The following is a 9,648-nucleotide window of genomic DNA, read 5'->3' as shown; positions in this document are numbered from 1 at the left end:
TTTATGTTTTTCTTCTTTATTTTGTTGAGTAGGTTTGTTGTCTTTCTTCGTGGTTACTTTGAAATTTACCCTTATCTTCCTAGGTTTGAACCAGCCTATTATTACTTGGTATCGCCTTGCCTTCCTTTCCATTTGAAGGTTCTATACCTACCTTTTATTCCCTCTTTTATTGTTCTGATGTTATTGTCATTTATAGATTAACCTCTCTGGTCCCCTGTTGTAATTCTTTCAGTTTTGGATAGTCCTTAAGAGTTCATCTCCTAGGTTGGTATCCGGCTAGTACAGACCTCTGTCCTAGATTCAACCTGTGGTCTGATGTTGTTTGTTCTCAGATCAAAGGACTCCCTTTAATAATTCTTGTAAGCTTAGTTTGGTTTTTACATAGTCGCTTAATTTCTGTTTATCTGGAAATGACCTAATTTCACCATCATATTTGAAGGAGAGTTTTGGGGGATATATTATTCTTGGCTGGCAAGTTTTTTCTTTCAAGATTTTATATATGTCATCCCATTGCCTTCTAGCCTGAATGATTTCTGCCGGAATAATCTGAGCTTAGTCTTATTGTTTCTCCTGTGTGTGTGACTTTTAGTTTTCTCGAGCTGCTCTCAGGATTCTTTTTTTGTTTTAGTTTTAGCGAGTGTGATTATGATATGCCTTGGTGATTTTCTTTTGGGGTCTATCCTATATGGGGATCATTGAGCTTCTTGGATGGTTAGCTTTTCATCTTTCATGATATTGGGGAAGTTTTCTGTCAGCAATTTTTCAATGATCTTCTCTGTGTTTTCTGTTTTCTCCCCATTCTGGAACTCTGATCACTTACAGATTTTTGCTTTTGATTGTATCCCACATAATTCTCTGGGTTTCTTCATTTTTCTTTGGTCTTTTTTCTTATTTGTCCTCAAAAAGAGTTGTATCCAAGTGTTCATCTTCAATTTCGCTGATCCTCTCTTCCATCGTTTCAAACCTGTTCCTCAGCCTTTCTCTGACACTGTCCATTTCTGAAATCTTCTTATTCACCTTTTGGATTTCTAATTGTTGTTTTTGTATGATTTCTAGTTGTGAATTTATTTTAGCATTTTGTTCTTGTATTATGTTCTTGCATTCTTCCATTTTTGTCTGTATTTTCCATGAATTTGTCTATTTTTTCCTCATTGTTGTCTGCTTTTTCCTTCAACTCTTGGATAATTCTGAATATTAGAGTTTTGAATTCCCTATCAGGTAGTTCTAGTGCCTTTTCTTCTGCTGGAAAGTCATCTGGTGTTTTATTTTGGAAGCCTAGTGGAACTATACTGTCTTGTTTTTTATGTTTTGATATTGTCTATTGTCTTTGAGCATTCAGTAGTTATTTTCCTCATTTATTGATTGTAGATTTGTTTGTTTTGTACTGCTTTTTTGTTTTATTTGGTTATGTCTGAACAGGTGGGCTGTGCATTCTTTTTTGTTTGTTCGTCTGTGGGCACAATAATTTTCACCTCCTTCTCCAATGGGCAGGGTCAGTCACTCAGGTATGGTACAGCAGGGCAGTTTCAGCTGAAGGGGAGTTGCTGGGATGGGTTTTTCTGGCACGTACTAGGGCCGATAGGGTGGGCTGGGAATCAGTGCAGGGTAGGTTCTGGTAGGCCATGCCTGTGCTGCTTGGGAATGTGATGTTCAGTGCACAGTGCAGGTAGGTAGGAAGAAGGGGGGAGATTGTGATGTGTGGCGCTAACTTGGGTATGGGAAAGAAGAGAGAGCAGAGAGAGGAACAGGAGCCAAAATCATACGCACAAACAAAAAAGAGTGCTAAGGGAGCCTGCTATTGGAGTGGAGAGATGAGACTGTGAAATGGAGAAAAACAAAAATGAAAAAAAAGAGAAAGGGTAAAAGAAAAAAAGGAATATATCAAGAAACTGGAAATGAAAAAATACAAAAAGGGACAAAGACAGAGAAGAAAACAAAACAATGAAACAAACAAACAAAAAAAAAACCCCTCAAAAAACAAGAAAAAAACTGTCCCAGGGATGCCACTGTGCGTTTGCGCAGAGTAAGGGAGTATCTCCCATGCTGCACGGCACTGCCTGGCCAGAAGGGGCTCCCAAGCCGAGAAAAGAAAAAGAAAAGAATCAAACAAACAAATCAAAACAGAACAAACAAACAAACAAAAAAAAAGCTCCAGGGTCCCACCAGCAGGACGTCACGGGCCAAGAAGCAGTTCCACCATCAAGTGGCACCTAGCAGCCCCCCAGGAAGAAGCAAAGATGGCCACGGAGCCAAGTATTTGAGAGAAAGGAGGGGGAGGTGGTGAGAGGTAAGGAAGAAATCTAATGAAGCAGAAAAAAGAAACACCAGCAGCCAACAAATGGCACTCAGGGAGCCGGCCAGGATGGGCAGGTGGAATCCAAGCGACACCGGACCAACATGTCTCTTTTTTTATAGTGGAGGAAAATATTTCACTGAAGGTTTCACCCCAGATGACTTCCCCAAAGGTTCTATGGACCAGGATTTAGTCACATATTCATGCTGTGAGGAGAAAGTCCTTCAGACAAGCCCAGCAGCCATGGTTTTCCCTGCTCCTTCCTCTGCTGGCATCCTTAGGCCTCAGAACAAACCACCACTCCCACTGAGATCTGATGTTTATTGGTAAGGTTAAAAAGGTACAATTCTGGGCTAACCATCATTCCTCCTCAGGAAGTCAGGAGGGCATGATGCAGTAGGCCTCAGAACAAACCCCTTACCCCACTGGAGCCTCAGGATTGTTAGCAGGGTTAAAAAGATACAATTAGTCACTTAGGCTAAGGGTATAAAATGGAAGGGGGAGGATTTTTTATATTTCCTCAGCTATGGTTGTAATTGGGCACAAGTAGCATTAGGTTTACAGCCCACCTAACTGGAACTACCTTGCTTGGGGGAGACCAGCACAAGGTAGGTTAACATTGTGTCCCTCATCCACAATGCAAGGTAGAGGGCATGCATAGAAGAGTTCTCTATATTCACCAGAATAGCTTTCAGAAGCCAGGGGAGACCTGAATGTCATGTGACTGTCCCATTTAAGTTCATCGCCCATGGCCCAAATTGGGGTGTGCATGGAAGAGTTGTTGGCTAACCTCCCAGACAGCTTTTGAGCCAGGGAGGACTGCTCACCATGGAATTTTTTCCTGTTGCATGCTGTTTGCTTTATTTTGTAAGTAATAAAAACTACTTTCCATGTGATAATGTGTGTTCTGACTGTGATTGGAAGGGAGTGATAGAAATGGAGTAATCCAGATTAGTTATCAGTTCCCTTTTTCTAATGGCTTCCTGTGACACCATGCAGATTTGGTGTGTTGTCTCACACATGCCATATCTGCAAGGGAGGCTAGGAAAGCATCTGGCATTTTTAAACTGTACAGTGAGTGGTAGTCTCTGCTAGCAAGGAATAAAAGTAAGATAACGAGTAATGTTATTTGTAAGGTTTTCATTGGCTGATTTTTGGAAGTAGATCACTAGGTCTTTCTTCCTAGTCTGTCTTAGTCTGGAAGCTCTGCTGAAGCCTGTCCTTCATGGGTGACTCTGCTGGTATTTAAAATACTGGTGGCATAGCTTCCAGTAACATAACAGCACTAAGCGACCACATTATAACAAACTGAATCAAGAAATAAAACTATGTATTGCATTGGGCAAATCCGCTGTAAAAGACCTCTTTAAAGTTTTAAAAAGCAAAGATATCACTTTGATGACCAAGGTTTGCTTGACCCAGTCATGGTCTTTCAATCGCCTCATATGCACGTGCAAGTTGGAAAATAACAAAGGAAAACAGAAGAAGAATTGATGCATTCAAATTGTGGTGTTGGTGAAGAATATTGAATGTATCAGGGACTATCAGAGAATGAACAAATTAGTCTTGGAAGAAAGACACCCAGAATGCTCCTTGGAAGCAAGACTAGCGAGACTTCGGTTAACTTACTTTGGACACCTCATTAGGAAAGACTACTTGCTAGAAAAAGACATCCTGGTTGGTAGAGGGAAACCCTCCATGAGCTGGACTGACACAATAGCCACAACTCAAACATATCAATGATTGTGGACATGATGCAGGACTGGGCAACGTTTTGTTGCATTATACATAAGGTCTCCTTGAGTTTGAACCAATTCGACTGGCAACTAATAAGAACAATGGCTATTGTACAAGCACAACAGCATCTTTCATAGGCTACTGATTTGGCCACACAAGCTCCACGTACAACCTGCTTCCTTATCAGAGTCTTTTTAATGTGATCATATTTAAATGGAATGTACTCACCCTCTTCTAAAAGGGCACAACCTCAAAGTCTTCACCAGTACCTGAAAACAGCTCCATAATCCATTACAGATAAACAGGGTCAAAAGATACTACTTGAAAAAGTAATGTTGGCATAGAGAAAGTTTAAATTTGCCTACAATCTCTTTTTCATACTGTTTTTGTTTTGTTTTACTTAATCCCTTTCATGTCCTTCCAACGCTTTCATGAACAATGGCTTTAATAGGAAAACTAAGGCAGCATGACATACATTGAGCTTGAAGTGTGAACAAGTGTTTTGCATTTTTTTATCCTGAACTGTGAAATAGTGAGATGAGATATTTATGAAATTTTAATGTAGTCTGATTTTTATGAAGACTTCAAAGTAAGCCTCTGTCTTTGCATACATATGTACATGATCGCTGAGACTTTGCTTTAATGGAAAGCTAACCTTGATACACATTACTTTATCTTTGCTGTGTGATAGAAGTCAGGATTTCTCTTTGAATTTCAAAGAGTTTTTAGTAGGTGTCTCTAAACAGCCTGTTCTAAAAACAGTATTTCTCATAGGAACAGAAAAATGTTAAGAAGATTCTAGAAATGTTTAAATAACATTAAATAAGGTTCTACTCCATCCTCACAATCATTATTATACTTGAGCCCATTGTTGCAGCCACTATATCAATCCATCTTGTTGAGGATCTTCCTCTTTTTCACTGATGATCTGTCTACTTTACCTAGCATGATGTTCTTCTCCAGGGACTGGTTCCTTCTGATAACTTGTCCAAAGTACATGATGAGATGAAGTTTCACCATTCTCCCCTCTAAGGAACATTCTGGCTGTACTTCTTCCAAGACTGATTTGTTCGTTCTTGTGGCAGTCCATGGTATATTCAATATTCTTCACCAACACCATAATTCAAAGGCATCAATTCTTCTTCAGTCTTATTCATTGTCCAGCTTTCGCATGCATATGAGGCGACTGAAAACACTATGGCTTGGGTCCAGCACACCTTAGTCCTCAAAGTGACATCTTTGCTTTTTAACACTTTAAAGAGGTCTTTTGCAGCAGATTTGTCCATTGCAACACATTGTTTGATTCCCTGACCACTACTTTCATGGTGTGGATGGTGGATCCAAGTAAAATTAAATCCTTGACAACTTCAATCTTTTCTCCGTTTATCATGATGTTGCTTATTGGTCCAGTTGTGAGGATTTTTGTTTTCTTTATGCTGAGATGCAATCCATACTGAAGGCTGTAGTCTTTGATCTTCATCAGTAAGAGCTTCAAGTCCTCTTCTCTTTCTGCAAGCAAGGTTGTGCCATCTGCATACTGCAGGTTGTTAATGAGTCTGCATCCCATCCTGATGCCCCATTCTTCTTCAAATAGTCCATATTCTCAGATTATTTGCCGAGCATACATATTGAATAAGTATGGTGAAAGGATACAACCCTGATGCACACCTTTCCTGACTTTAAACTAAGCAATATCCCCTTGTTTTCTCTGAACGACTGCCTCTTGGTCTATGTACAGGTTCCTCATGAGCACAATTAAGTGTTCTGTAATTCCCATTGTTCAAAATGTTATCCATAATTTGTCATGAGCCATACAGTTGAATGTCTTTGCATAGTCAATGAAACACAGGTAAACATATTACTGGTGTTCTCTGCTTTCAGCCAAGATCAATCTGACATCAGCAAAGATATCCCTTGTTCCACATTCTCTTCTGAATTCAGCTTGTATTTCTGGCAGTTCCCTGTTGATGTACTGTTGCAGCCACTTTTGAATGAACATCAAAATTTTACTTGTGTGAGATATTAATGATATTGTTGGATAATTTCCACATTCTGTTGGATCAACTTTCTTTTAAATGGGCACAAATATGTATCTCTTCCAGCCAGCTGGCTAGGAAGCTGTCTTCCAAATTCCTAGACATAGACAAGTGGGCACCTCCAGTGCTACATCCGTTTGTTGAAACGTCTCACCTGGTATTCCGTCGGTTCCTGGAGCCTTGTTTTTCGCCAATGCCTTTAGTGTAGCTTGGACTTCTTCCTTCAGTACCACCGGTTTTTGATCATATACTACTTCCTGAAATGGTTGAATGTCGACAAATTCTTTTTGGTACAGTGCCTATGTGTATTCCTTCCATTTTCTTTTGATGCTTCCTTTGTCGTTTAATATTTTCCCTGTAGAATCCTTCAATATTAAAGCTCAAGGCTTGAATTTTTTCTTCAGTTCTTTCAGTTTGAGAAATGCTGAGTGTGTTCTTCCCTTCTGGTTTTCTAACTCCGGGTCTTTGCACATGTCATTGTAATATTTACTTTGTCTTCTTGAGCTGCCCTTTGAAATCTTCTGTTCAGCTCTTTTACTTCATCATTTTTTCTTTTTTCCTTTAGCTACTCTATGTTCAAGAACAAGTTTCAGAGTCTCTTTTGACATCAGTTTTGGTCTTTTCTTCCTTTCCTGTCTTTTTCATGACCTCTTGCTTTCTTCATGTATGATGTCCTTGATGTCATTCCATAACTCATCTGATCTCCCGTTCACTAACATAGTGAACCTAATTTTTAATTTTGCAAAATGGAGTCCTTTAAAAATATCATATATTCTTTCTAGGAACATCAGTTCTTAAAATAAAAAATATGATAATAATGGATTATAATGAATAAGATAGTATAATACAAGGCAGTGTTTTATTTTTTAACATTTCACTATGGAAAAATTTCAAACATATTTAAAAGTAGACAAAATAGTGTAATGTTCTCATACCAAGCTTCAACACTTAACAACTAATGGACAATCTTGTTTCACTTATATCCTCACCAACTTCCCCATTCCTCATTCCAATGGATTCTTTTGAAGAAAATACTAAATCACAACATTTCACTTACAAAATTTCACTGTTGTTGTTAGGTGCTATCGAGTCGGCTCTGACTTATAGCGACAACAGAACGAAACACTGCCCAGTCCTGAGCCATCCTCACAATCATTGTTATACTTAAGCCCATTGTTGCAGCCACTACATCAGTCCATCTCATTGAGGGTCTTCCTCTTTTTTGCACTGCATATATCTAAAAGATATGGACTCATTTTTAAAGCATACCGTAATATCACTATCTCATGTAAAAGTAACAATAATTCCTTACTGTCAATTATCCAATGTTCAAATTTCTTCAATTATCTCATTAGTTTTTTTCAATTTGTACAATTTGTTCAAATCAGCATTTAAATAAGGTGGATACAGTGTCACTATGCATTGTCATTGATTTGTCTCTTAAATTTTCTTTAATCTGTAGGTTTTCTCCTCAATCTCTCAGATTTTTCCTTCGCAATTTATACTTTGAAAAACTCTGGTCATTTGCACTATAGAATTTTCCTCATTCTGGATATGTTTGGTGTCATTTAACATGTTCCTCAGTCCTTTGTATTTCCTCTAAACTGTTAGTTGAATCTAGAAACATCATCACATAAAGTTTTGAGTTTATGGCAAAACTACTTCATAGGTGGAGCTGTGCATATCCATTGAAGGAGTCATAATGTCTCTACTTCTGTGGTGTTAAAATTGATCACTGGTTTACAGGAGTTGTCAGCCTGATCCATTCATTATAAAGTTTCCCACGTTATTTTCCCCTAATGGTTTTAGTAGCCATTGACAAGTGTTGCCTAAATCCATTGTTTCATCAGGAGTTGCAAAGAAGTAATCCATCATTGCTCCTTAATTTATAGGAATACTTCTATAAAGAAAAACTTTCCTTCATCAACTCTTTAATAGGACAGAAGTGTACTTCATTCAGTAAATGTAGCCTAAATGCTTGATGGGAATAATTGGTTGATTACCCAGCGTCGTTCAACGTTAACCAATGAGTTTTTTTTTTTTTTAATATTATGAAATCAGGGGTTTGAACGTAATTGATGCATTATAAACCTTTGAGTTTTTCTTCTTTTTTATTTAGGATTATAACGTTTTTATTTACTATTATTGATTTTTGTATTTCTCTCTTTTCTCATATACTCAGCATCTTCATTCTTTATGTCAATACTATATTTTTATGAAGATAACGTGTACCTTCTACATTTGTTTGCCAACTATTCCCTTCCCCCGCAAGATATTTTCATAAGCATACTATGCTAATTTTTTACAGCAACATGTAAAAAAATTGTCATAGCGGCGCTTACTAAAATACCGCACTTTGAGGGGAGGGAACAGTTGGCAAACAAATGTAGAAGGTGCACGTTATTTGCACAAAAATACGGTAATATTACTTACTGGCTTTATCTTATTTTCATAATAATTCCAATACTATTACTAATGATATAATTACTGAAAGCAGATTAAGATTTAGTTGTTTATTTTTGAGTTTAGTATATATGCCACTGTGGTTGTACTACCAAACTGCTATATTTTAAAGTTGCTTGATATAAGTTCTCTCTGCATAATTGTACTAATAAATTAGCATACAGTTAGGTTCATTTGTTACATTTAGGTCTAAGTTTTTACAGTCTTATTTTGATTTTTATAATTATGCAAAATATTTACATAATTTCGCAACCACATTTACACAACAGAGTATGTTCAAAGAAGCCTAGCTTCTATCTCTTTCTCCTCTACCTGTTCTCTTTCCCCCATAGGTAAGCTTTATTAAATGTATTCATTCATTTTTTAAACATAGGAAAACACACATATAATGCTTCTTCTTTTTAGATAAATTGTAGCATACTGTAATACTTATCTGCGTCTTACTTTTTTTTTTCCTTAACAACATATCCTGGACATTTTCCCATAGCAATATATAGAAACAGACCACATTCTTTTCTACAGCTGCAGTGTACCCATTATGTGAGGATGTACCATAGTTTCTTCTACCAGCCATAAGTAATCCGTTAAAGGAAATCAATTTACACTTTTGGAAAATATACTATATTATTCTTATTTTTCAGAAATTCACCACAGAAACCTTCATCATAGATGAGCATGCTTCAGGGAACAGGATTTGGGAATCACTGAGTTTTTTCTGAGCTTAGTCAGCTGAGTTATGTGAGACTGAGGCTGCCTTGCAAAATCTATGTTTCTCAATCGACTCAATAATGGCACTCTAGGCAGAAGCACCACGCCGTCCTTCCACAGCAAAGATCCGAAAAACTAAGCCGAACTGAGAATACAACAATCCTGAAGCCCTAAAATATCAAATGAAGAGATAAAGAACTCAGCGAAGCACCAAATGGAGTGAGAAAACTGACAGAGAATGGACAGCGAGGAGAGATTCATGCAGAGGTCCCCTACCAGCAAACGCAGTGGGGATCCGCCATCTTGGACTCTTATCAGAGACCAGCTAACAGGTTACGAGAAAGCAGCCTCATGGAGCGTCCAACGGGAGACAAAACAACCGGTAATTTGTGATATACGCTTTCCCACCCC

The sequence above is a fragment of the Trichechus manatus genome, unplaced genomic scaffold (genome assembly GCF_000243295.1).
Source record: "Trichechus manatus latirostris isolate Lorelei unplaced genomic scaffold, TriManLat1.0 scaffold00051, whole genome shotgun sequence".
NCBI lineage: Eukaryota > Metazoa > Chordata > Mammalia > Sirenia > Trichechidae > Trichechus > Trichechus manatus.
The sequence above is the reverse complement of the archived record's forward strand: the minus strand, read 5'-3'. Positions refer to the sequence as shown.